This window comes from Heloderma suspectum, chromosome W (genome assembly GCF_057233095.1).
Source record: "Heloderma suspectum isolate Gila_16-S chromosome W, 16-S_ref, whole genome shotgun sequence".
Classification (NCBI taxonomy): Eukaryota; Metazoa; Chordata; class Lepidosauria; order Squamata; family Helodermatidae; genus Heloderma; species Heloderma suspectum.
In genome coordinates, this window is record NC_139475.1 from 28820553 (window position 1) to 28846778 (window position 26226).

Here is a 26226-nt window from a genome sequence, read left to right on the forward strand (position 1 = left end):
GCCGAGGCCGCTGTATCCGGGGCGGCTCAGGACTTCATGGCCGCCATGACAACCATGGGGCTGTCCCAACATGTCATCGGCCCAATGCAAGTAAAAGGACACACGCTTGATCTGGTTTCCTCGACTGGGCAGGAGGATGGTGATCTGAAAGTGGAGGAATCAACATCTGTCCCTTTGTCTTGGTCAGATCACTTCCTGCTGAGGTTTAGACTCCTGGCGGCCTTCCCCCTCCGCAAGGGTGGGGGACCTATTAAAACGGTCCGCCCCTGGGGGCTAATGGATTCCGATGGATTCAAGAGGGCTCTGGGGGGTTTCCTGCTGGTATGGCTGGTGCTCCTGCCGAAGCCCAGGTCGCTCTGTGGAATGCAGAGATGACTCGCGCGGGTGACACGATCGCGCCCAAGCGCCCTCTCCCTCTGAGCAGAGCCCGGCCAGCTCCTTGGTATACACCTGAGCTGAGGGCAATGAAGCAAGAGGGGAGACGGCTAGAACGCAGGTGGAGGAAAACTCGTGCTGAGTCTGACCGAACACAAGTAAGAGCCCACTATCGAGCCTGCTCTGTGGTGGTGAGGGTGGCAAAGAGGCAGCTCTTTTCCACCAGCATTGCATCTTCTCAGTGTCGTCCAGCGGAGCTTTTCCGAGTGGTTCATGGCCTGTTACATTCTGGGCCAGGGAGAGAGACAGTGGAACCCTCGGTAGCACACTGTGACAAGTTTGCACAGCACTTTGAGGATAAAGTCGCTCAGATTCGTCATGAATTGGACACCACCATTAATGCAGTTCCATTGGTAGAGGCATCCAGAGCACCGTCTGGTCCAGTTTTATTGGATGAGTTTCAGTTACTGAGGCCTGAGGATGCGGACAAGGTGCTTGGCCAAGTCCGATCGACCGCTTGTGTGCTTGACCCTTGCCCTTCGTGGCTTCTTACATCAGACAAGGAGGGGTTGTCCGGCTGGGTCCAGGAGGTTGTAAATTCCTCCTTGAGAGAGGGAGTGGTGCCAGCCTCTTTAAAAGAGGCGGTAATTAGACCACTCCTGAAAAAGCCTAACCTGGACCCAGAGGATGTTAATAATTATAGGCCAGTGGCCAACATCCCCTTCCTGGGCAAGGTGCTTGAGCGGGTGGTTGCAGGACAGCTCCAGGCACTGTGGAATGAAACGGATTATCTAGATCCATTTCAATCGGGCTTCAGGCCTGGTTTTGGAATGGAAACTGCCTTGGTCGCCCTGTGGGATGACCTCTGCCGGGAGAGGGACCCTGTTGATTCTTCTGGACCTCTCAGCGGTTTTCGATACCATTGACCATGGTATCCTTCTGGATAGGTTGTCTGGGTTGGGAGTTGGAGGCACTGCAATACAGTGGATCTGCTGCTACTTGGATGGCCGATTCCAGAAGGTGGCGCTGGGGGATTATTGCTCTGTGCCTTGGCAGTTGTGCCATGGGGTTCCACAGGGCTCTGTTTTATCCCCCATGTTGTTTAACATCTACATGAAACCGCTGGGGGAGGTTATCCGGAGGTGTGGGCTGAGGCGCCATCAATATGCAGATGACACCCAGCTCTACCTCTCTTTCTCATCAAACCAAGGTGAGGCAGTGGCTGTTCTGAATCAGGGCCTGGGCATGGTAATGGACTGGATGAGGGCTAATAAACTGAAACTCAATCCAGACGAGACGGAGGTACTGTTAGTGGGTGGTTCGTCTGCCCGGCTAGGTGATGTTCAACCTGTTCTGGAGGGGGTTGCACTCCCCCTAAAGGATCAGGTTCGTAGTTTGGGGGTGCTCCTGGATCCAGAACTGTCACTTGAGGCACAGGTGAACTCAGTGGCACGGAGCACTTTTTATCAGCTTAGGCTGGTATACCAACTGCGCCCTTATCTGGACAGAGAGAGCCTAGCTACAGTTATCCATGCTTTGATAACTTCTCGTCTGGATTACTGCAATGCGTTATACGTGGGGCTGCCTTTGAAAACGGTCCGGAAACTTCAGTTGGTCCAAAATAGGGCAGCAAGATTGTTAACAGGGACTGGCCTGCGAGCTCATATTACGCCAGTACTTTTCCAGCTGCACTGGCTGCCAGTCCATTTCCGGGCCCGATTCAAAGTGCTGGTGTTAACATTCAAAGCCCTGAACGGCTTGGGGCCAGGTTACCTGAAGGATCGCCTCCTCCCATATGTGCCTGCCCGGACCTTAAGATCATCATCAGCGGCCCTCCTCCGTGAGCCCCTGCCAAAGGAAGCTAGGCGGGTGGCTACTAGGAGGAGGGCTTTTTCTGTTGTGGCACCCCGGCTCTGGAATGAGCTCCCTAGTGAGGTTCGCCTGGCGCCTACATTGTATTCCTTTCGGTGCCAGGTGAAGACCTTTTTATTTTCCCAGGCATTTTAGCTTTCTAAATTTTTATCTTTGCTGTTTTAAATCTGTATTTTAAACTCCTGCACTGCTGCTAGATTTTATTGTGGTTGTATTGTTATATTGTGGTTTTGATGTTCTATATATTTTAAATTGTTTTAATGTGTGTTTGGTTTTAGTTTTTGTGAACCGCCCAGAGAGCTTTGGCTATTGGGCGGTATAGAAATAAATTAATGAATGAATAAATTAAAAGACTTTGGAATGCTGGCAGTCCTTGCAAAGCTCAGATAATGCCACTGGTCTGTGTTGCACTCTGCCTTTAACATGTTCGCCATAGGATAGTTGTGTGGTTGGGGGGTGTGTGTGTGTGTGTGTGTGTGTGTTTTAAGCACAGCTCTTGCATTTGGTGTTAGCTTTGAAAGCTTATTGTGACAAACTGGAGAGAGTGAGGGCAGCAGGAGTGAAAGGAGTCAATAAGGTTAATAACTTTTTAATAAAAAAGTAATTTTAATAAATACTTTAAAAGTTGCTGAAGAAAGAAACCCAGAATTAAAACATTGAAGTCTACTCTGCACCTGAAGGATCCCTCCACCCCAAAAGAGAAGGCTGCTCACTGTATCTCTGCCTGATTAACTCCTCCAGCCCTCCTTCCTTCCAGTCAGCAACTGCAGGAATCCTGTCTCTGCACGAGGCTAGACCTGAGCATTCAATTGCTCAGTCCTGCTGCAGAGATGCGGCATAACTCCCTAGCTCTCAGAGGAGGGTGCATCTTGCATCCCTGTGTGAGTCACTACTTTCGGCTTGATCCTTTCCTATTAGGAGGCAAGTTCAAGATAATGACAGTCAGAGACACCCTGAGTAGACTCCTCTGAGGGCAAGCAGTTCTAGCTCTTGGACACTGTAAAACTATTCTGGCGGAGCGGTACTAACAGTAAAAGTTTCTTCGGCTGTCAGAGGTCTGGGTTACATTAGTTTGACGCCTTTTAAACAGAAGATGCCTTGCTTAAGCAGAGTCAGACCATTGGCCCATCTAGTCCAGATGCCATTCAAAACATCTGGAAGGTAATTCCCATAATCCTTGGCCATGCTGCCTGTGGCTGATGGGAGCTGTAGTCCAAAAAATATGGAGAGCAACATATGTTGCCTGATCTAGTCCAATATTGCCTGCCCTGACTGGCATTTGTTCTCCTTGGCCTGTTTTTCCCCAGCCCTGCTATGCAAGACCTGTTTTTAACTGGAGATGCCAGTTAACTCCTGCATACAAAACAGGTTTTACACACATTGAACTACAGACCCTCCTATACCTGTTGCACTTGTGACCCACTTGTGGGTTTCCCGTGGGCAGCTGGTTGGCCACTGTGAACAGAATGCTGGACTAGGTGGACCTTGGGTCTGATCCAGCAGGTCTCTGCTGATGTACCTACTGACATCACCCAATAGTCTTTAGTCCAGCCTTCCCACCTGGGTGCCCTCCAGATGTGTAGGGGCTGCAACTCCTACAGCTGGAGGGCAGCCACTTGGGGAAGGTTGCTTTAGTCCCTTCATTCCCAGGGCCCTGACTTTCACCCTCAGCAGCAACCTGGGCCCCATGTTTAATTTGACTTCCACCATTTATATACATCTGTCTCCTTTCTCTGAGACAACCAACGCAAAGCGGGACAGGGATTTCTTCACCTTTGGATTTGGTGTGGAGGAGGAGGAATCTGGACAAGCTTTGTTGTGGTGCCACCAGCACCCACGAGTGCCTGTTTGTGGGCAACAATTTGATTGGCACAGAGTGTGCACAAGTAGAGAGCTCTTCCAAAAGCCTCAAGGATAATCCGGCACCTGTTTTTGGTCCAATGCTCTTCTCTTAGGGATTGGGGGGGAGCGCAAGAGGGTTGGAGCCACACTGCCCTTCTCAGCACTGCTAAGCCCAGTTTGTACATTTAGCAGAAACCAGTAGAACACAGGAGGGCATTATGCCAGGTCAGACTATTTGTCTGTCTAGCCCACTCTTATTCCGGCAGCAGCTTTCTGCGGTCTCCGGCAAGGAGAGGGTCTTACCCCATCACCTGCTAACAGATTTTTAAAATGGAGATGCCAGCAATTGAACCTGGGACCTTCTGCATTCAAAGTAGAAGCTCTACCGCTGGACTTTGGGCCTCTGTAGGCTTTTATCTCTTCAATCTGTAGGGGTGTGTGCATGTTTGAACACTTCCTTTGTAGGGGAGAAAACTCCCTACATTTAGAAAGAGAGCATGACAAGAAGCATGTCTCCCCCCCGCCCCTTAAATGCTAGGCTTCCACCTCCCACATACCCATGGCAAAGCATTCAAACATTAGATTTACCCACCTGTGTGCTACTAAAGTCCTGGAAGAGAGTTGTTACTTGATTATGCTGCATGTATACACTGGCCCTTTAGAGCCTACACAAAGCATCATTTCAGGAAAACCTCTTTCCCCTTTTATTCTTCACCCTCCTATCCCCAAAGTCATCATATCACCCCTTGGATCAAATGAAATGGGGACGGACACACACCCCACTTTGCCCCGTTCCTCAAAGGGGAAGCTGCTTCTTTTGTATTTGCTGTGTCACAACATTTTTAGCAGGTTCACAGAGAAGTTGTGCACACAAACACACTGGATCGTATCCACTGTTCATCTCACTTAATTCCCATTTGTTTCAATGGGTTTACTCTAAGTAGGACTCACACTGGCTACAACCCACAGAATTTTATTCCCCTCCTGATATGCTTGCATTCCCCTCAAGGGATGCTTTTGAATAAAATGACCTTATTTTACAAAATGTGAACACAGAAAGATGATCTAATGCATTGCAAATGTAAGAAACCTCTGTAATTTAGTAAGTTTACTTCCATTTCTATCCTATGCTGTTTTAGCAGTTCGAAAGCAAGAAATTGCAAGTAGATAAATAGGTACCGCCTCGGTGGGAAAGGTAACAGCGTTCCGTGCACCTCGGTGTTCAGTCATGCCGGCCACATGACCACGGAAGCGTCTTTGGACAGCGCTGGCTCTTCAGCTTAGAAACGGGGATGAGCACCGCACCCTAGAGTCGGACACGACTGGTTGGGGACACCTTTTTATGGCTAATGGCTTTAATAAAACCATAGTCCAATAAGAAACAGAATACCCAGTTGAAAGGAATCTTTCTTATACTTACACATGCACACACAGAGAGCAAACTCACCAGTCTGACCTCCACTGGGAGCAATATGGCTCCTTCCGTATTGGGTTTTAGATATGAAGTGAAAACTATATTGTTTTGATAGGTCTTTGGCTTTTACAGTTGTTTTGGCCTGTTTTAAAGAATGTTGGTTTTATCCTGTTTTGTTTTGTTTTTAAATGTTCATCAGTTGAGACTCCTGGTAGATAGAAAAACAATACATATATAATACATGGTTAGGAGATGAAGAAGAGAAGGATGCTTCCGATGGGTTAGCCTATTAAATGCTGAGGCTACAATTAAAGTTGCAGTTGTTCAAGGTAAGTTCTACTGGGGAAGGAAAAGAAAAGGGACTGACTTCTGAGCAGAGCCCTGTAAGATTGTGAGAACCAGTGTAGCACAGTGGCTAAAAGACTGAACTATGAATCAAGAAGTCCCCAGTTCAAATCTTGCTTCTGCAGGGAACTTACTATAGGTGATCTTAGGCAAGCCACTCACTCTGAGCCTCCCCCCATCTGTGATAAGGGAGATAATAATTTTAATAATGACTTACCTTTCAGGGTTGTTGTAAGGATTTCAACTAGATAGTGCATTGAACACTTGAAAGCACTCCACAAACGTTAGGTATTATTATTAAATTATCCCTTGATGCAATAATGATCTTAAACCAGCTTTCCCTGACCTTGCACTCTCCAGATGTGTTGGCTGGGGATGCTGGGAGTTGTAGTCCAACACATCTGGAGGGTGCCTGCTTGGAGAAGGATGTCTTAAACAATGGCATTCACTTCCAAGAAAGCATCATCAGAATGTCAGTTTCTCAACTCAATCCTATGCATGTTCACTTTGAAATAAGGTGCAATGATTTTAATGGGACTTGCTCCTAGGTCAGCATGGGCATCCCATTGGAACCCAATTGTGTTCTGGTTTTACCTGAGAGGAAGTAGGCCACAATCCTACATGGATACTCACCAGGGTAAGTCCCATCAAGTCCCCTGTGGCACTTACTCCCAATTAAGTGGGTGCAGGATTGTAGCCCTTCTCTGAAGTAAGGCCCACCGCTTCCAATGGCTCTGTCTTCCCATGCCAAGAACTGCTGTCCCCTCTGGGTGATCCTATGCTGCTGCTTCACTTGGGGAATTTATACCCCTGCCTTTCAACTTGCAGAATTAAAGTTCCATTCCAATCTCACAAAACTGGTAGGTGGCCTTGTTGGCTCCATTGGGGGGCGGGGGGAGTGTGTGTGTGTGTGCGCGTGTGTGTGTGTGCGCATGTGTGTGGCGGGCAACTGGTGGCCCTTCAAATGTTTTGGCCTACAACTCCCATCCTTGGCTATGGCTGATGGAAAGTGTAGGCCAAAACATCTGGAGGGTCACAAGTTGTCCTGTTACATAAGAAGAGCCCTGCTGGATCAGACCATGGGGCCATCCAGTCCAGCATTCTGTTCTCACAGTGGCCAGCCAGCTGTCGACCAGGAACCCAAAGCAGGGCATGAGTGCAACAGCACCCTCCCGCCCATGTTCACCAGCAACTGGTGTACACAGGGTCACTGCCTCTGGTACTGGAGGTGGCACAGAGCCCTCAGGACCGGTAGCCATGGACAGCCTTTCCCTAGAGGAATTTGTCCAAGCCCCTTTTAAAGGCATCCAAATTGGTGGCTGCTGTCGGGGAAATTGTGGTCCAAAAGGCCGGAGGTCACACGTGTTTGGAGGATTTGGTACAGCACTTCCTTCATGTGTGAGGTTGCTCTCCTGAGAGAAGAACAACGACTCCAAAGTGGTGGCACACACATACATACACATAAGAGGCGGCCTCTGGGTGGGGTGGTTCCGCCTTCTAGGCAGCCTCCATGCAAGGGTTACACAGCCAATAGCAACATCTGGCAGCAATGTACAACCAATCATATGAAGATAACACAGCAAAGGTAACACAGCATGTGCTCAGCAATACCTTACTCACCTGGGCATGATGATCTCATCATGACTCTTGGCACATACGCAATGGTATCTGTTATCAGTGACCTGAGTACTTCAAGGCACTTCCGCGCATGAACACAGCAGAACTGTGAATGTGCTTTGTCCATCTCCAGCTACTGGAGATAGCCTCATACTGTTCGCCCACAGGGGCTGGTTGGCTTGTATTTTTATCCTGTCCCTCTGCCAAAAAGGTCTCCAGAGTGGCTTATTTGTAATCAGTAAAACGAGATAGCCCCTGCCCACAGGCTGACAATCTAACCTAATCTTTGGCTAACATGATCTGGAGAATCAGCAAGGTGAAGCTTTCCAGGGCATGGAGATAAGCATCACCACTTGCTGAAGACTACAGATCACCAAGCTGCTTTTAAGGGCACAGGAGCCAGTTGAGAAGTTGGCAACCCCTGATTTTCTAGGCCCTTCCAGTCTTTCACAGCTTCCTCCTCACCATCACTGCATCCTGGCCTAGCGAATTCCACAGCTGAACTCTGCGCTGCGTGAAGGGGGACGTCCTTTTACCTGTCCTGCATCTCCCACCCATCAGCTTCATGGGACGACCCCGCTGGCTTCTCGCATTTTGAGAGAGGGAGAACAATGTCTCCCTCTCCACATTCTCCACACCAGGCATAATGTTGTACACCTCTGTCAAGTCTCCCCTGACCCTCCGTTCTTCCAAGCTACACAAGCCCAGCTGCTGCAACCTTCCCTCACAGGGGACATGCTCCAGCCCCGTGATCATTTGAGTTGCCCTTTCCTGCTCTTTTTCCAGCTGTTACAACCAACCAACATGTTACAAAGCAGCGGGTAAGCTTTACAGGTCCAGCCTGATGAAGAGTTCTGGAGAACCCCTAAACCTTGCTCGTGGCTTCTTTGCGATGTTGTGCTTGGTCCTAATAAAGGGCGTGTCATTCCAATTCCAGTCACGCTTGCTTCACCGGAAGCTTATCCCCACGCAAGGGATTGTGCTGCTTTAAAAGAAGAAATTGATAAGATAAAGAGGAGCGCTGCAAAGCCATTCGTACTCCAGAAAGCAACGTTCAGCAGACACGAGCTGCCGTCATCGATGGGTCTCGTTAGTTGCTAGGCCGCTGTGCGTTCCGCGCGGGTTATATGTTCCCTCCTCCTTTTCCTAGCCCATCCAGAGACAAGCACTGTTCTCCGGGAACAACGCTTCTCCTCCAGAAGGCACCGCACGACCGGATGTAGCAGACGCCGTCCCCCCTCTCTCGGTCGGTCGCTGCGCGCCCAACACGTGGAAAGTAGCTCTCCCCGCTCTCCTGGTGCCTGTCTGGCCACACATAGGCTTTGGTCGCTGCGTGAGCCTTGCTGGTCCGTTCCCTCCACGAGGCCCCCAAAGTCGCATAAAGGAGAGTTAGAAAAGGGGAGGGGGGCTTTGCATCATCACATCCCCTCCCCCCATATCTTCAGGCTGGTTTCTCGTGGTGTCCTCTTTCAAACCTTCCCGGGTGCTGAACTGTTCTGTCCCTAGCGCACGTGTTTTTTTTTCCTTCCGGTGCTCCATTTTACACGAAGTAGAGGGCGGGGGGGGGGAGTGTCTTGCGAATTAATAGCTTGACCGGAGGAGGGGGAAGGAACTAGCCGAAGTGGGCAGGCGCTGTGCGCGCATGCTCTTCCGAGCGACTCCATGGGTGAGAAACGCGTTTGGCAAAGGAGGGGGCGAGAGGGCGGCAGCGTTATAGAAAGGGAAGGAGGAATCTAGCCGGCTGGTTTAAGATAGGAGCCTGCTTTTTCTTCTCCCCACCCCCCATTTCCCTCCCCCCACCCCCATTGTGGTGGGGGTGGGGAAAAAGAAGCCTCTTGAAAGTGGATCTATCTTTTTGATTTGGAACTAGTAGCTCGGTAAGTGCACTTCTTTAAAAGTTATTTTTGAGGAGGCTGGGAAGGATGGGGGGCAGTGGAAATTGGGCTTCCGTCCCCTCCCCCCAATAAATCTCTCCCATCTAATTTCAGGCTCTGGGGATCGGTGAGTCGGGGGTCCCTTTCTCGCCACCCTAAGTTAGATCTTTACTCTGAGCCCCCCCATCTCCTCGACCGAGGGGGTGGCGGGGGAGGGGGTTAGAATTTGCTTCTTGGGCTTCCCGCAATCGTTTTCCAAACCTCAAACGGCGAGGGGAGGTCCTGAGTAGCTGGCAATGAAACGCTTATCCGCTCGTGTCTGTGCGTTTGTAAGCGAAGAAGTCCCAAGAAAGTTGTTTTTTTTCTGGTTTAATGGAGGATGAAAGGAGCGGAGAGAGAGGAAACAGGAGCTACGCTGTGGAGGTGGCTTCCCCCTCCTCGGTCCCTCCCTCCGCTTGACAATACTTTCATTTCTAAAAACTTTTTTTTCTTGTTCCAAAATCCAGACTCCCCACCGTGGCTTAGGGTCCAAATGCCGGCTGATAAACGCCGGGCGGGGGAAGAGACCTTGTCTCGGACAGTTAGAGCACACTTTTTGTTTTCTTCCCTAGCCGTGCTTCCTCTTCCTCCTCCACCCTCCGGACTTGGGAAGGAGGCTCTTAAGAGTTAAGATGGGGGTGGGGGGAGAACCCATTGTATTGCAATGCATGGTTTGAAAATGGTACCCCATTTGACCCGACTGTTTTGGGGGTGTTGTTAAATCGGGATATGATTTTACGGCTGTTTCTGTCGGGGGTTCTGTGGGTCCAAATGTTTTCCTAACTTTGGACAATGGGTGTGCCACGTCCTCTCTAGAGGTGGCCATAGAGCGAGAAGTTTCTGGAGGTAGTTTTTTTTTTTTTTGCAGGGTGTGTGTGAAAAAAAACCTTAACGACATCTCTCTCCTCCTGGCACTTAACCCTGTTGGCAGCCAGATAGAATTTGGCGTCTGAATAAGAGCCCTTTCTCTTCCTTCCACCCCCAATCCTCTTGTATTATTATTTTTGTTTTCTCTTCAGAGGTTCCCTAAATAAAAAATGGAGGGGGGGGGGAGCTTCTCCATGCAGCCTTGCAGAGGTTCTCCCCTATCTTGCCACACCTCTACCTGGGTATGTGTAGACCCAGGATCTTCCTTCCAGGATAGTTGTGTTGTTCCCCTCTTGACCCTCTGACATTAAAAAAAACCAATCCCATTGAACTTGGTTTGATATCCGTTTTCTCTCTTCTCTTCCCTCCCCCTTCCTGACCAGTTGCTTAGTAATTACACCAGTATGGAAAAGATTTGGTCTTCTGCTTATAGGGGAGTTGCCTCCTTTACCCCTGCCCCAGTACCTCCAAATCTTTCTCAAATATACACTTGCTACAGTTCTTTTAAGGGTTCAGAAAATCATGAACAGAATAGTGAAACCCCTCTCTCACAACACTAGAACTCTGATGGGTCACCCAAGGAAATGGATTGGCATTATGTCTTCAAACAGCACATCATCAATTCATGGAGTTTGCTGCCACAAGATGTGAAGAGTTTAGAGGGCATTTTGGAAAAAAAAGTATTAGACATACTCATGAGGAGTGCATGTATATTGACAGCAATCAATTCTGACAGCTAAGTAAAACCTCTCTGTACAGGGACAGTATATCTGTGAATGCCGAATATTAGAGACAAATATAGTTGCCCTTGCATTCTGAGTGGTTAACTACTCTGTTCTCTAGCATCATACCCTCACAATTCCCAGGAATTTATTCTAAGCAAAGGTGCCCAAGTTTAGGTTCTTAAGTGCACAGTCCTATGCATGTTTAGACAGAAGAATATCCTACAACTCCCAGCATTCCCCAGCCAGTATGGGGAATGCTGGAAGTTGTAGGACATTTTTTCTGTCTAGACATGCATAGCACTCTGCCTTAACAGTCTTTCACACTTTATATGTATACACATGGGTAGTTGCTAGTAACTGACTGGTGTTCTGTCCTTTTTTTAAAAACCACCAACTTCTTATCTATTCACAGTGCAGAAACCTCAAATGGTGTCATACTTGCAGAAGGGGGACACACCCAAGGGTCAGTTCAGGTGATCAAACATTCCCCCTCTTGTCACACCTGGAAAGTGGTCTTCTGAACAGATCCAGCAACACCTGCTGCTTATTTCCCCCCTGCTTCCTAGTACCATCTGAGTTTATTTTAAATTAACAGGCCTTCTGTAAGCAAAGGGATAAAATGTGAGGCAGAGTGAGTGGTATGTAGACTTTGCTTGTATGCAGTGCGATTGTGTGGATCACCCCCCCCCCCACACACACACATGAGATGAGTACATGTTGTGTACAATTCAGAGGTAGGGAGCCCATTGCCCTCCATATGTTGCTGGGCTACACCACCCATCATGAGTAACCATGCTGGCTGGGGCCAATGGGGAGTTCAAGTCCAGCAACATCTGGAGACCCACCTCTGCTATAAACTTATCATATGCTGGCAACAAACAAAAGGGGAGAGCTGTTGTCTTCATAAGTTTCCCAGGCTGACTGCTGTTGAGAACAGGATACTGGGCTAAATGGAATTCAGACCTGATCTAGCAATTCCTTCAGTATGGATGGCACTTCTAACATCAGATGGCTGCTTACTTTCATGTGTTGATTGGATAAATTCATTTGCTGATGGTGGTTAGCCATGCTAAATTTCAAAAGCAAACCTTTGTGTTCAGAAGCAGTAAGTGTCAAAATAGATGGGAACTTTGGCCTGAGCCTGTAAGGGAATTCCTTCCATTCTTGTATGTATGGCTACCTCAGTTGACTATCCCCTTTTAGAACACGGTCCTGAACACATTTCTCTGGAAGTACATCCAGTGGATTTTGATGGAACTTTATGTTCAGGGGCCTAGGATTATAGCCTTAGAATTTGAGGTAAAAACCTAGGCTTAGAATGTTGGGTTAAAAGCATTGGTTTTACTTTCGCTTCTGAGCTATGGACTTGCGGTAGCTCTTAAACTGTAATGGTGTGTGTGTGTGTTTTAATTTAATCCTGAGCTTAGTGGTTCTTACGCCGCCTCCATCGTGTCCGCAGAGTGCTGTCCCAGGAGGCTGTCCCAGGTGGTCCGGAGCCTGGTCGGGCCAGCGGCTCCGGAACCGCCGGAGCATTCCAAGGCCTCCTGTGAGGCCTTGGCAAGGCACTTTGCGGATAAAATTGGTCGGATCAGGAGTGTTACTCCGTGCGCCATGGATACAGTTAGCGAGCGAGAGGCGGCCTGTGGCAAACCGGTTGTGTGGGATCGGTTCCAGCTTCTTCCTTCTGATGAAGCGGGCAGGGTGCTGTCATCTGTAAGGCCGACCGCCGGCTTCCTTGATGCCTGGCTCTTGGTTCATTATGGCTCATTATGGCTCATTATGAGCCATCTTGGCTCATTATGAGCTGCAGGGAGAGGCTGGGTGAGGGGATCCGGGCGGTGGCGAACGCCTCCCTTGAGCGGGGACTGATGCCATCAGCCCTCAAGCAGGCAGTGCTCAGACCACTCTTGAAGAAGCCCTCCCTGGATCCCCAAGTTCTGAACAACTTTCGCCCGGTCTCGAAGCTGCCATTTGGGGCAAGGTGACTGAGCGGGTGGCGGCGATGCAGCTGAAGGCACACTTGGAAGAAGCCGATCATCTAGACCCACCTCAGTCGGGCTTCAGGCCTGGGCACGGGACAGAAACGGCCTTGGTCGCCTTGGCGGATGATATGAGGAGGGCTCTGGATAGGGGCGGATGCGCCTTCCTCGTTCTCCTCGACCTCTCAGCGGCTTTTGGTACCGTTGACCACGGCGTCCTCCTGGACCGCCTGGAGGGGCTGGGCATCGGAGACACCGTATTGCGGTGGTTCCGGCCCTTCCTCTCCGGCAGGTAGCAGAGGGTAGCGCTGGGAGAGGAGGTGTCGGACCCGTGGCCGCGCACGTGTGGGGTGCCACAGGGCTCCATCCTCTCCCCGATGCCGTTTAGCATCTATGTAAAGCCGCGGGGGGCGATCATCGGGAGGTTTGGGCTGCGGGCGGTGTCATCCACGTGCGGCTGACACGCAGCTCTACCCCTCGTTCAAATCCTCACCAGGGCTGGCCATGGAATCCCTGTCCGAATGTCTGGAGACGGTGAGCGGCTGGGTGGGGAGGAACAAGCTGAAGCTGAACCCTGACAAGACCGAGGTGCTTTTGGTGGGAGACAAGGGGAGGTCGACCTGGGGTTGAGTGGGGTGCGGCTACCCTTGGAAGACCAGGGGGTCATTTTGGACTCCCAGCTGGCCATGGAGGCTCGGGTGTCAGCCGGGAGCGGAACAGGGCCGTACCAACGCCATCTGGTAGGGCGCCTGCGCCCCTACCTTCCCGGCCATCTGCTCCCGTCGGTGGTACACGCCCTGGTCTCCTCTCGTCTAGACTGCTGTAGCGCGCGCTACGTGGGGTTACCCTTGAAGAGGGTTCGGAAGCTGCAGCTGGTGCAGAACGCGGCGGCTCGCCTGAGTAAAGGCAGCCGCCGGCGAGATCACATCACTCCGGTGCTGAAGGAGCTGCACTGGCTACCAGTTGTTTTCCGGGCCAAGTTCAAGGTGTTGGCTTTGACCTTTAAAACCCTATATGGTCCCGGCCCAGCCTACCTCAAGGAGCGGCTCCGGCAACACCAGACAGGCCACTCAACGAGACCAGCCTCGCCTGGCCTTCTCTCTGTCCCATCAGCCAGGACAGCTAGGCTGGTGAGGACGAGGGAGGGGGCCTTCTCTGTGGTGGCCCCCACGCTGTGGAACTCCCTCCCTAGGGAACTCCGCCATGCCCCCTCTTTAATGAGCTTCCGCCACGCATTAAAAACATGATTGCCCAGGCAGGCATTTGGGGTGGGGTAGGGTATGTTTAGAAGTACGATGTTTTTTAATGTGTAATTATTTTAAACTGTTCGTACTGTTGTACATTGCCCAGAGTGGCTGGGTGGCTGGCCAAATGGGCAATTAAGAAATTTAAGAAATAAAAATAAATAAAAAATAAATTCTTCTTAGCTACTGTGCAACGCCATTAAGCTTGCTCCATTTGGCCAAGGCAGGATAAAGCTCAGCCTAAGATCAAACATGGGTAAAGTTGATAGGCCAATGCTAGGGGTGAAAAAGGAAGATCAGTCCCCAACGTTAGGGAGAGCTCACCCAAGCAGCAGGAAAGATGACTTACAGTGGAGAAAAGTCTAGAACAACAGTATAATAATTTCCACTCTCTCTTGGTCTTTTTATGGGGGGTGACAGTACGGGCTTCCCTTATGGGTTTTTTGTAAGGCTTGCTGAGAGAATGCCTATGGAGCCAACTGAATATTCTTAAAGCACTGGGAAGATGCCACATATTAATTAACCATGGGTTGAGAGTTACTTTTATGTTGGGGTAACCCCTCCTGGTAGTGTTGGGCTTGGTAGGACGACATCAGCAATGCTTTGGAGCTCTTATTAAGACTGGTTTCCTGCACTCCAGACTTCTGTCTCTCTTTGGGGCTGGTAGCGGGACACCAAACTGGCATCTGCCCCTGGGACAATTGCCACCTCACTGAGGGAAGGTTGAGATGCCAGTGGGCATGTTGGCTTCGCTGCATTAGGCGAGCCCCCCCCCTGCACCCCAGTTCTGCATCTCGGGCTACTGGGTGTGGGGATGGGCAAGGAAAAAGAGGAGGATGTTGCATAGTCATGCCACAGTGTTGCATCAGCATCTTGTGTGCACATTTTTGGCAAACATCTCAACCCTGGATAGCTCACCTAGCGCTTTTCCAACACTCACTGTTTTAACATCTGGATCCTGAAGAAGTCACTTGGGGGTGAGTTGGCTTGACTGCTGGAGGTGCAGGGAAGGAGGTTTGTGTCTACCTGGTGCATTTGATTTTCAATGCTACTTCACCCCAGTCACTGGTCTGCACAGCTCCACTCTTCTCCACAGCATTCTTGAGCATGCCCTACTGATTCATTGCTAGTCTTTATTGGCTGCTGTCCAGCTATGGCTCTTGGGGCAGCTTACGAATAAAAATATGGTAACATCTATGCAGGACAAACCACATGAAGGCAGTTTAAAAACAAAATCCAGTATAAAACACATGATGAGAGCTAAACACAAAGTTTTCTTTCTTAAAAAATGTTTTTGCTTGGTGTTTTAAAGGAAATGAACATGCCAGGAGAACTTCTCTGGGAGGGAAAGACAGAATGCCCCAAGAACTGAAGAGGCCCCTATCTCCAGTCATGATCCACTTTGCTTTAGAGGTGGGGGGTATGTGGAGCTTCTGGGACTGATCTCTATAACTGGGGAGATTCTTGCAGGAACAGGTGGTGCTTTACATTCCCAACCTGGCGCCCTCCAGAAGTGTTGGAGCTGCAGGCCCCATCATTCCCAGCCAGCATGGTTGATGGCTGTGTTGGGTGGGAATGATGGGGCTTTTAGTCCCAACACTTCTGGAGGGCGCCAGGTTGGAGAAGGTCAATTTGGGGCCTTATAGATCGGAACCAGCACGTCAATTTGGGGCCTTATAGGTCAGAACCAGCACTTCAAGTTGTGCCCAGGAATGAAGTGGCAGCAACTGTGGCTCTTCCAAAGATCAAAACTGGCGTGATACACTCTGTGCATCCGGTTCCAGCTAATAATGGCAGCACTGTGTTTTGCACTAACTGCAGTTTTGTATGAGCAGCCTTCAAGAGCAAACTCCGCGTAGAACGTGTTGCAATCGTCTTATTGTGCAGTTTGTTCTCCCCGCCCCCCCAAAGCTGTGACTGGCTTCTAGAACACTCCCAAGTCACTGTGGGGCAGAAAGGTAAATGTGGGTGGTAATTGTTCTCCATCCTGTCCCAGGAAGAACTTTGGCTCAGTGCAGGTCAGAAAACAAAACCCTGAAGCTTTGCTACAAAGCTGAATCAATTACTAGAATTTCACAACCCTGCTAGTAAATAGGGGTGCCGTGGAATGTTCTCCCCTTCTGGTTTTCAGGTCAGAAAGGAGTGATTTGGGGTGGGGAGGAAATCCCCCCCCCCGAAGGCCATGTGAATATGCACCCCCCAATCCTGTTTGGGGCCATTGTTTTTCTAGGTCCCGCTCTTGCTACTTCTTCCTTCCTGACTGAAGTCATGTGGCTGCTCCTACTCAGTCAGGGATCGTGTGGTAAGCAGGCTGATGTCACTGTAATGTGCAGCCAGTCAGATCTGGCCATGTGATAATGTCGTTAGGGCAGTTACTTTCATGGAACCACCTTGAGGGCATCTTGTTTTTGTTTTTCTGACAAGCAGTGTACAAATGACCATCAGAGGTGGCAGGTGGGGTGGGTGTTTTTTTGCGGTGGGGGTGGCAGAGCTGGAAACAGTAGCCCCAAAACCATGAGCCATTTCAGCTCGGCTCTACAGATAATTTAATTGGATATACGTAGTAATTTGTCTGAACCACTGCCACTTGACAGAAGTGATGTTAATACTAACTCAGAATACATTTCGGCCTTCCCCATCCTGTTGCCCTCCAGATGTGTTGGGCTACAAATCCCAGCATTTTTGTGTTTACTGGGCCTGATGGGAGTTGTAGTCCAAACATCTGGGGGGCACTGGTTTGGGAAAGCTGCCATGTATCATTTTGTACACCTCTATCATATTTCCCCTTACTCACCTCTTCTCCAAGCAAAACAGCTGCCAAAGTTGTAATCTTTCCTCATAGGGCCGCCTTGCCCACTCCAGCATCCTCCAAATGTGTTGAGCTACAAATCCCATCATCCCCAGACAGCGTGGGCATGTTGAAGTTGTAGTCCAACACATCTGGAGCCAACTGGGTTGGGGAAGGGCTGATACATAACTATGTTAAGATAGTTCTTTTATTTTAAAAAGTGCAGTACTTAGAGGGCAGGGGCAAGCTGGCACATTTGGAGTGTTCATGGGCATGGAAGAGGTTTGTGAAGGGGATCAGGGAACTCTGAGAACTTCCAGAACCTCCAGAACCTTCCCCCTGATCCTTAGATATCCTTCTTGGAGCTACACATAGCCTAGTACCCCCAATCCAGAGAGGTTGTTAACTTTATTGCATTGAAACTTCTACTCTAGCTCACATGTCTTTTTTTTAATGGCGTCATCACAATTCCTTATTACTCCTGTCTCATCTGAGAACTGAAACTCCACTGCTGCTTGTTGTCCTCTGTAGCCATAATCCAACCAAGTGTGGCGGGATGGGGAACCATGCCTGGTTTCATTTTAAAACTCTCCACTTCCATTCCATGTGCTGCTGAAGAGACAAGGTGCTTCTTGTGTTGGGACATTTAGCGCTGTGTAATAGCTTGCCTCTACAGCAGCCTTATCCAGCCTGGTGCCCTCTGGGAGTTTTGGACACCAACTCCCAATATTCCTGACCACTGGCATTGCTGGCTGGGGCTGATGGGCATTGAAGTCCAAAACCTCTGTACGGTGCTAGGTTGGGAAAGCATATGACAGAAATACAGCCCCACCTTCCTCCTTGTGTGTCTTTCTCTTTGATTTTCATCCTAGAAACACTGCCTTGTACTAGGTGAGACTACTTGTCTGTTCTATTCCAGTATTATCTACTCCAGTGGTGATGAATCTCAAAACCATGGGCCAAATCTAATCCTCCAGAGTTCCACAGTTGGCTCTGACCCTTTCCCCTGACTGTGTATTGTGTGATACTTTTGTGTGTTTTTTACCCCATTCTAAAGGGTTAAAGTACCCCCCCCCCCAGACTTAGTTACTGGCAGTAAGAGCTTTAAACTAAAATATACTGGTGTTTTGTCCCTGCCCCTTTTGCCTTTGGCCCCACCCATGATTGGCCCCTGAGAGCTTCTCTGAAATTGAATTTGGCCGTTGGGTTGAATGGGGTTTGACACACCTGGTCTGCTCCAACTAGCACTGACTCCAAGGACTGAAGGAGAAGGTTTTTCCCATCACCTCCTAACTATGACCCAGGTGATATCCCCTGCCCCCCCCCCCCCCCTTGCTGGCTAAGTCAGAGTTCTGTGAATCTCTCACTCTGATCTGAAGAAATATAGTTGTGACAAAATCATGGTAGTGCTATTTTCTATGATGCTATTATCAGTTTCTTTAGCTCATTCAACGTACATGGCATTTTACAAGCAAGAGAGCTTATAAACTAAATTTCAGGAGGAGAGGTGATAATTGAAGCAGGTGATGGAAAGCTTCTAGGGAGTGCATTTACATATCAGTGCAGTTAACACGTGTTTAGCATAGTTATGATCTGGGGTGAGCAATAACAATCCAAAGGCTTCAAAGAAGTAGTAGGATTTTTGGGAAGAGAGAAGGTGGCTTCACAGAGCTTTTGATAGGACTTCCAGTCAAATGGGGTAGCAAGGAAGAGTGGGCAGGTCTGTGTTGGTGGCTTAAAGCCCAATTTATCAGCAGGCCTTTGGCCAGACTAACTTCCTCTAGGTTGGAGCTGGTCTGAAAACAAACAGCAGCCACAGGCAAAGCGCTCAGCTCCATAAGTGTTCCATGCATGTCCTGTTGTGCAGAAGCACAACTTGCTGCACAGGTTCACCCGATTGAATGTAGAATTAGTATGGTGATGGGTTCAATGAGAAACAGCCTGACTCCCTTTGTAAGAGCTTTTGTACATGCTGTGATGCTTACAGTGGCTGCTGCCACATCTGTTTCTGCCCTCAAAGTAGCACTGTTGGAGTATAAAGAGAGTCTAGTGCCCTTTTCCCCAATCTAGTGCCCTACAGTTGTGTTGGACTGCAGCATGCTGGCTGGGCATCATGGGAGTTGCAATCCAACACATCTGGAGGGCATCAGGTTGGGGAAGGCTTGTCTAGTACAAGCTGGGATGTTCTGGAGTCCAGAAAACATGCAGTTTTTTTTTTCAATTTTGTGGCCCTGGTAAAGTAGAGCCAGGAATCTTGAGCCACTGTTTCGTAGGTGGGTGAGTGAGCTGAGCCCATGGTGCTTTGCATCTTGGCTAAAATTGAACCAGAGTGACAACAGTCTTGCTGTTGGCGCCTCCTGAAGTGCCCCCTCTGTGCCAAAATTGAGGTGAATTGGCTGACCAGCAGGAAGGCCTTTCACTGGGCTAATTGTTTCCTCTCTCCCAATCACCACCCTCCTTCTTCGTGGCTAAATTAAGACCTTCACTTTCCTGTTAATTACACCTTTTAATGCCCCCCCCCATCTCTCTCTCTGTTTTTTAAAAGCCTTTTTTCCTTAAAGGACAAAATAAATTGGAGATGCAAATGTGCAAAGCTAGAACTTTGCACATTTTCATATATACATAACACGTGTGCATGTATATGTATATTTGTGTGTGTGCGCGCACACACACAATATGATTATTATGAGGGGACTATCATGCCTTTTGAAAGGGTGTCATGGCATTAGGTCCCCAGGGTGGCTGCTAAGCAACCAGAGGAGTTCTCTGGTGACTCCTTGAGAAATTTAGAAGGCAGCAATTACTGGTTACAAGGGTTTGTATTCTATGGGTGGTGGATGCTGCTAGTTCTGTTGTTCCCCTTTTAACAAAACACAACCTGCAGAACATCCCATTGGGGAAAACCAGTGCTTTTATACAATCTCAGCCCCAGGAGGTGTGTGTGTGTGTGTGTGTGTGTGGGTGGGGTGGGGTGGGGTGGGGGATGTTAGTTTACATTTTGTAGTACAGGAAATGTGGTTCATCATCCTAGCATTGTGGGGGGGTGTGAATCTGTGATAGGTTGATAATTCATATCTGGCTTCCACTGTTACAGCCCCAAGGGCTAGTCTTGCCTGCTTATGATGCAGCTTCTCTGCTTCTCTCATGGGAACCAAAACACAGATGTGGGGCTCTTTGAGGCCCTCTTCACCCCCCTCCCCAGTGTGAGCAAAAACAAAGCCTGTTGTTCACCTGAGCGTGTGTGTGTGTGTGTGTGGGGGGGGAGTTGTGGCCAAACGCCATGTGACACAGGAGGTTCAAAAACAAAACTCATGACTTTTTGAACAGCCTAAAAGCAGCTGCAGGGAGGGATTGGCTTGGGACAGTGCTGTCTTCCTGATCAATACTGCACACACACTGCTGTTCCACAGCATTATCCTGTTGCCCGTGCTAGTTTTGGGGTGTGGGGGTGTAATTTCAGCCAGGAAACGGTCACAGATCTCCCACGTCACATGTAGTTTTGCCCTTCATGTGCCCTTTGTCCATGTCTTGAAACAAGTGTCCAAACTGCTTCACCTTTATGTATGCCTTGGATTTGTGAGAAACTTGGGAGTGGGTCTGTGGCAAGAGCCCCATGGTCCTTCCTCAAATTCAGACTATAGCCCCTGTGGAAAGCCTGATTGTTGACCCAACAGCCTATGAAGCAGGAGGCTCTCTTCTCTCCCTCGCTCTCCAATTTCACCTGGCTTTTTGGAGCCAGCAGAATGATTATATGAGGGTCTGGACCAGCCTTCCCTTGACCTGGGTCCCGCTAGTTGCGTTGGACTACCAACTCCTATCATTCCCAGATATCCATGTTCAGCAGCAACATACCTCCAGGTGCTGGCACCCACTGCAGAGTGTCCAGGACAATTGCCAGTCTTTGCCAAGCCTTGGAGGGTATCTAACACACATGCACCAGCCCTTTAGTGAAAGGTCCCAAAGGTTTTTTTTTATATGCTGGGCCCTTTTGGAATTATGAGAGTGTCCTGGGTGCTCTCACAAAATGGCTGCCGTGGCAGATGGTTTGCTCATTCATGAAATGGCTACCATGGTGGGCATGGCTGGTTGCAAAATACTCATTTCCCTGAAGGCAAACTGGTGAGAATAAAAGAAAAGTAACTTGTCCAAGGCAGAGGTGAGGCCTGAACTCTAAAGCACAAAACCACTCTTTTGAACCCAAATGAGGATTGCAGCTAAGCTCAGAGGGAACAGAGAATTACTGAGAGCTAGTGTGGTATAGCGGTTAGAGTGCTGGAATGGGACTTGAGAGACATGGCTTCTAGTCCCCACTCGGCCCTGAAGCTCACTGGGTGACTTTGGTCCAGTCCCAGACTCTCAGCCTAACCTGCCTCACTGGGTTGTTGTGAGGATAAAATGGAGAGGAGGAGGATTATGTACGCTGCCTTGGGCTCCTTAAAGAGGGGGGAAGCGTGGGATATAAATTAAATAAAGAAGGTGCTGGAGGGCAGGCCAGCCTCCCAGTGAAAAAATGTTTTAATTTGTAAAAAAAAAAGTAAGTAATAAAATTTGGAAAGGGCAGGGAGCCTGATGGGTGTTGAGAGAGGGGTTTCTGGGCAGCACATTGGAGACACCAGGGCCTTAGCTTACAGGTACTTGCTTGGGGCGGCCTAGCTTCAACACTGGCCTCTGTATTCTTCCCAGCCATCAGAAGGAGCAAGGTTGCAGGGAGCTAGTTCCCTCCCTGTCAGAAAAAGCTCAGCTGCAGCTGCCAGTTTCCCTGGGACTGCAGAGCTGAAGGGGAGCACACTATCCATCTGCCAGGGGTCTGAAAGCCACTGTGTGTGTGGCTGTATCTAGATTTATATACATGTATACTGTTGTAAGACCCTCTGCAGTTCATTCAATTGAACAGCAGGTTATAAATCTTACAAATAAATAAATTTCAGAGTGAGGCTGAAAGCCATCCATCCATTGTCTGAGCAAATTGATGTACAGCAGGAGCAGGCAGAAAGTAGATCCCCAGGTGTGTGTTTTTTTGGACTTCCAAATCCCAGCATTCCTGACCATTGGCCAAGCTGGCAACGGTGTCTGGGAGTTGAAAGTCCAAAACATCTGGAGATCTACCTTCTCCTCACCCCTGCTGTTGTACAGGAAGTCCTTCATGCCGGCAAGGTGAGGAAACAGGGTGGGTTGCCCTGTTTCCCCTCTGTTGCTCTCGTAGGTGCCTTCCACTCTTTCTAAGCCACGTCGGCAAACTCTACCTTTGCCCCTTGATAGACCAGTTCATGGAGTGTGTATGTCAATCCTTGCAACGTTTAACACCCAGAATCTTACTTTTTGGAGCAGATGTTCTCGGGATCCTGAATTCTGCATTTAGTATGACAACAAGATAATAGACTCATAACAAACATCAGCACCAGGGCACCTTCTGGCTGCCTGGACCCCAGCCCCCTCGCAAAACCCAACCTCCTTCAACCCATTTGCCCCCTAACCCATTCTGCAAATTGCCATTATAAATCTCCCACAATGCTCCTGATGTAGCATCATTCTAGGGCATTGTGAGAAATTTAAAACTGGCTTGTAGGTGCTGCCACCAGGCAAACCCAGGGCCCACCTGGAGCCAGCCCTGGTAACAATAAACCAAAGAACAATATATGGCCCACATGGCTTTGCAGAAACAATTTTTTATTTATTTAAAGTATTTTTATCCTGCTCTGCCACCAAGAAGGCCCTGCAATGTGTGGTCCCCCCCCAAGGCGACACGCAATCAAGAGCACAGCAAGCAGAGCCTCGCCAGCCAATCTGTTTGGTACCGGGGAAGGTGGGTACTCGGGTCCTGAGCCCTTTAGGGCTTTGTACACTAGTACTAGCACCTTGACATACTAATGAAAGGCTTTGGATGTGGGTTGCTCTTTTGATGTGACTGGCCCAATGGACCTGTGTGTAAGAAAAGCCCAAAAGTTGGTCATGTCCAGTATCCTGTTTCCTGCAGTGACCAACAGGATGCCTTTAGGAAGCCCACAAGCAGTGCATGAAGGGAACTGCTGAACATGGAGATTTAATAGAGACATAACTGCCTTGTTGTGGCGAAGGGGCTTGTGTAACTCAGTGAAGCCATAAGCTACGCCGTGCAGGGCCACCCAAGACAGACAGGTCATGGCGGAGAGTTCCGACAAAATGTGGTCCACTGGAGAAGGAAATGGCAACCCACTCCAGGATTCCTGCCAAGAGAACCCCATGGAATGTATCCCAAGGCTAAAAGAGATGACGCCGGAAGATGAGCCCCTCAGGTCGGAAGGTGTCCCATATACTACTGGGGAACAGCAGAGGGAATTTCCAAGTAGCGCCAGAAAGAGTGAAGCGGCTGGGCCAAAGCCGAAAGGACACTCAGCTGTGGATGTGTCTGATGGTGAAAAGGAAGTCCGATGCTGTAAAGAACAATATTGTTTAGGAACCTGGAATGTAAGGTCAATGAATCAAGGTAAGCTGGAGGTGGTCAAGCATGAGATGGCAAGATTGAACATCGACATCTTGGGAATCAGCGAACGAAAATGGACAAGCATGGGCGAATTTAATTCAGGTGACCATCATATCTACTACTGTGGGCAAGAATCCCATAGAAGAAATGGAGTAGCACTCATAGTCAACAAAAGGGTGGGAAAAGCAGTACTGGGGCACAATCTCAAAAACGACAGAATGATCTCAGTACGAATCCAAGGCAAACCATTCAACATCACAGTAATTCAAGGCTATGCCCCAACCACTGAGGCCGAAGAAGCTGAGGTTGATCGGTTCTATGAAGACCTACAACACCTTCTAGAACTAACACCAACAAAAGATGTCCTCTTCATCATAGGGGATTGGAATGCTAAAGTAGGAAGTCAAGAAATCACCGGGATAACAGGCAGGCATGGCCTTGGTGTACAAAATGAAGCAGGACAAAGGCTAATCGAGTTTTGCCAAGAGAACACGCTGATCATAGCAAACAGTCTTTTCCAACAGCACAAGAGGCGACTCTACACATGGACATCACCAGATGGTCAATATTGAAATCAGATTGATTATGTCCTTTGCAGCCAAAGATGGAGAAGCTCCATACAGTCAGTAAAAACAAGACCTGGAGCTGACTGTGGCTCAGATCATGAGCTTCTTATTGCAAAATTTCGGCTTAAATTGAAGAACGGAGGGAAAGCCACTAAACCGTTCAGGTATGACCTAAATCATATCCCTGATGAATATACAGTGGAGGTGAGGAATAGATTTCAGGGATTAGACCTGATAGACAGAGTGCCTGAGGAACTATGGACGGAGGTCCGTAACATTGTTCAGGAGGCAGCAACTCAATCCATCCCAAAGAAAAAGAAATGCAAGAAAGCCAAGTGGCTGTCTGATGAGGCTTTACAAGTAGCTGAGGAAAGAAGGGAAGCGAAAAGCAAGGGAGAAAGGGGAAGATATACCCAACTGAATGCAGAGTTCCAGAGAATAGCAAGGAGAGACAAGAAGGCCTTCTTAAATGAACAATGCAAAGAAATCGAGGAAAACAACAGAATGGGAAAGACTAGAGATCTCTTCAAGAAAATCGGAGATCTCAAGGGAACGTTTTGTACAAAGACGGGCATGATAAAGGACAAAGAAGGCAGAGACCTAACAGAAGCAGATGAGATTAAGAAGAGGTGGCAAGAATACACAGAAGAACTATACAGGAAAGATCTGAACGTCCCTGATAGCCATGAGAGTGCGGTCACTGAACTTGAGCCGGACATCCTCGAGAGTGAAGTCAAGTGGGCGTTAGGAAGCATTACTGACAACAAAGCTAGCGGAGATGACAGTCTTCCAGCTGAGCTATTTAAAATCCTAAAAGATGATGCTGTTAAAGTGCTGCACTCAATATGCCAACAAATTTGGAACACTCAACAGTGGCCACAAGACTGGAAAAGGTCAGTTTACATTCCAATCCCAAAGAAGGGCAACGTCAAAGAGTGTTCAAACTACCGCACAATTGCGCTCATTTCACATGCCAGCAAGGTGATGCTCAAAATCCTACAAGCTAGGCTTCAGCAGCATGGGAACCGAGACCTACCGGAAGTACAAGCTGGGTTTCGAAGAGGCAGAGGAACTGGAGATCAGATCGCCAACGTTCGCTGCATCATGGAGAAAGCAAGAGAATTCCAGAAAAACGTCTATTTCTGCTTCATTGACTACGCTAAAGCCTTTGATTGTGTGGATCACAACAAACTCTGGCAAATTCTTAAAGCGATGGGAGTACCAGACCACCTTACCTGTCTCCTGAGAAACCTGTATGAGGGCCAAGAAGCAACAGTAAGAACCGGACATGGAACAACCGATTGATTCCAAACTGGGAAAGGAGTACGACAAGGCTGCATAATTCCGCATCCCTGGTGTAGACAATCCTGGGTGTCAGAGGGAAAAGAAGCAGCAGCCTGGCACCACCTCCATCATGCCTGGATCCCTTGTTCCTTTAACACAAGTAAAACTTCAACAGTCAGAACCAGATTTAGTCATACTTGGAGTAGACCCCTTGAAATCAGTGGGACATATTAGTCAGAATAAAACCCCCATTGTTCTCAACAGGTTTACTCTTAAGTGCAATTAATGTGGATCCAACTCTACATTGGGTTCAGTCCAGACTTAGTCATACTTAGAGTAGACCCACTGAAATCAATGGGACTTTAGTCATGACTAACTTAAGTCCCTTGTGATACGTTCCATGGGGTTTTCTTGGAGTACGACAAGGCTGCATATTGTCACCCTGCTTATTTAACTTATATGCAGAGTACATCATGAGAAATGCCGGGTTGGATGAATCAGAGGTCGGAATTAAGATTGCTGGGAGAATTATCAACAACCTCCGATATGCAGACGATACCACCCTAATGGCAGAAAGCGAAGAGGATCTCAAGAGCCTCTTGTTGAGGGTGAAAGAGGAGAGTGCAAAAGCTGGTTTGAAGCTCAACATTAAAAAAACGAAGATCATGGCATCTGACCCCATCACTTCCTGGCATATGAGAGAGAGCTTTGGCTATTGGGCGGTATAGAAATGAAATAAATAAATAAATAAATATGGAAGGGGAAGAAATGGAAGCAGTGACGGATTTTACTTTCTTGGGCTCCAAGATCACCGCAGATGGTGACTGTAGCCATGAAATTAAAAGACGCTTGCTCCTTGGGAGGAAAGCTACAGCAAACCTAGACAGCATAGTAAGAAGCAGAGACATCACCTTGCCGACAAAGGTCCGCATAAT

General features: G+C 48.7%; 1 protein-coding gene across 9 annotated transcripts in view; it reads left to right on the forward strand.

Annotated features, from left to right (window-relative positions):
• Positions 1–9067: 9067 nt before the first annotated feature.
• Positions 9068–26226, forward strand: part of LOC146333958 (transcriptional repressor p66-alpha-like) — a 123225-nt gene continuing 106066 nt past the window's right edge. For 8 of the 9 annotated variants that reach the window (XR_014786435.1, XM_084825249.1, XM_084825258.1 and 5 more), the window contains exon 1: positions 9139–9342. The gene's annotated coding sequence lies outside the window, so the exon portion shown is untranslated. The other variant, XM_084825256.1, reaches the window with a different exon arrangement.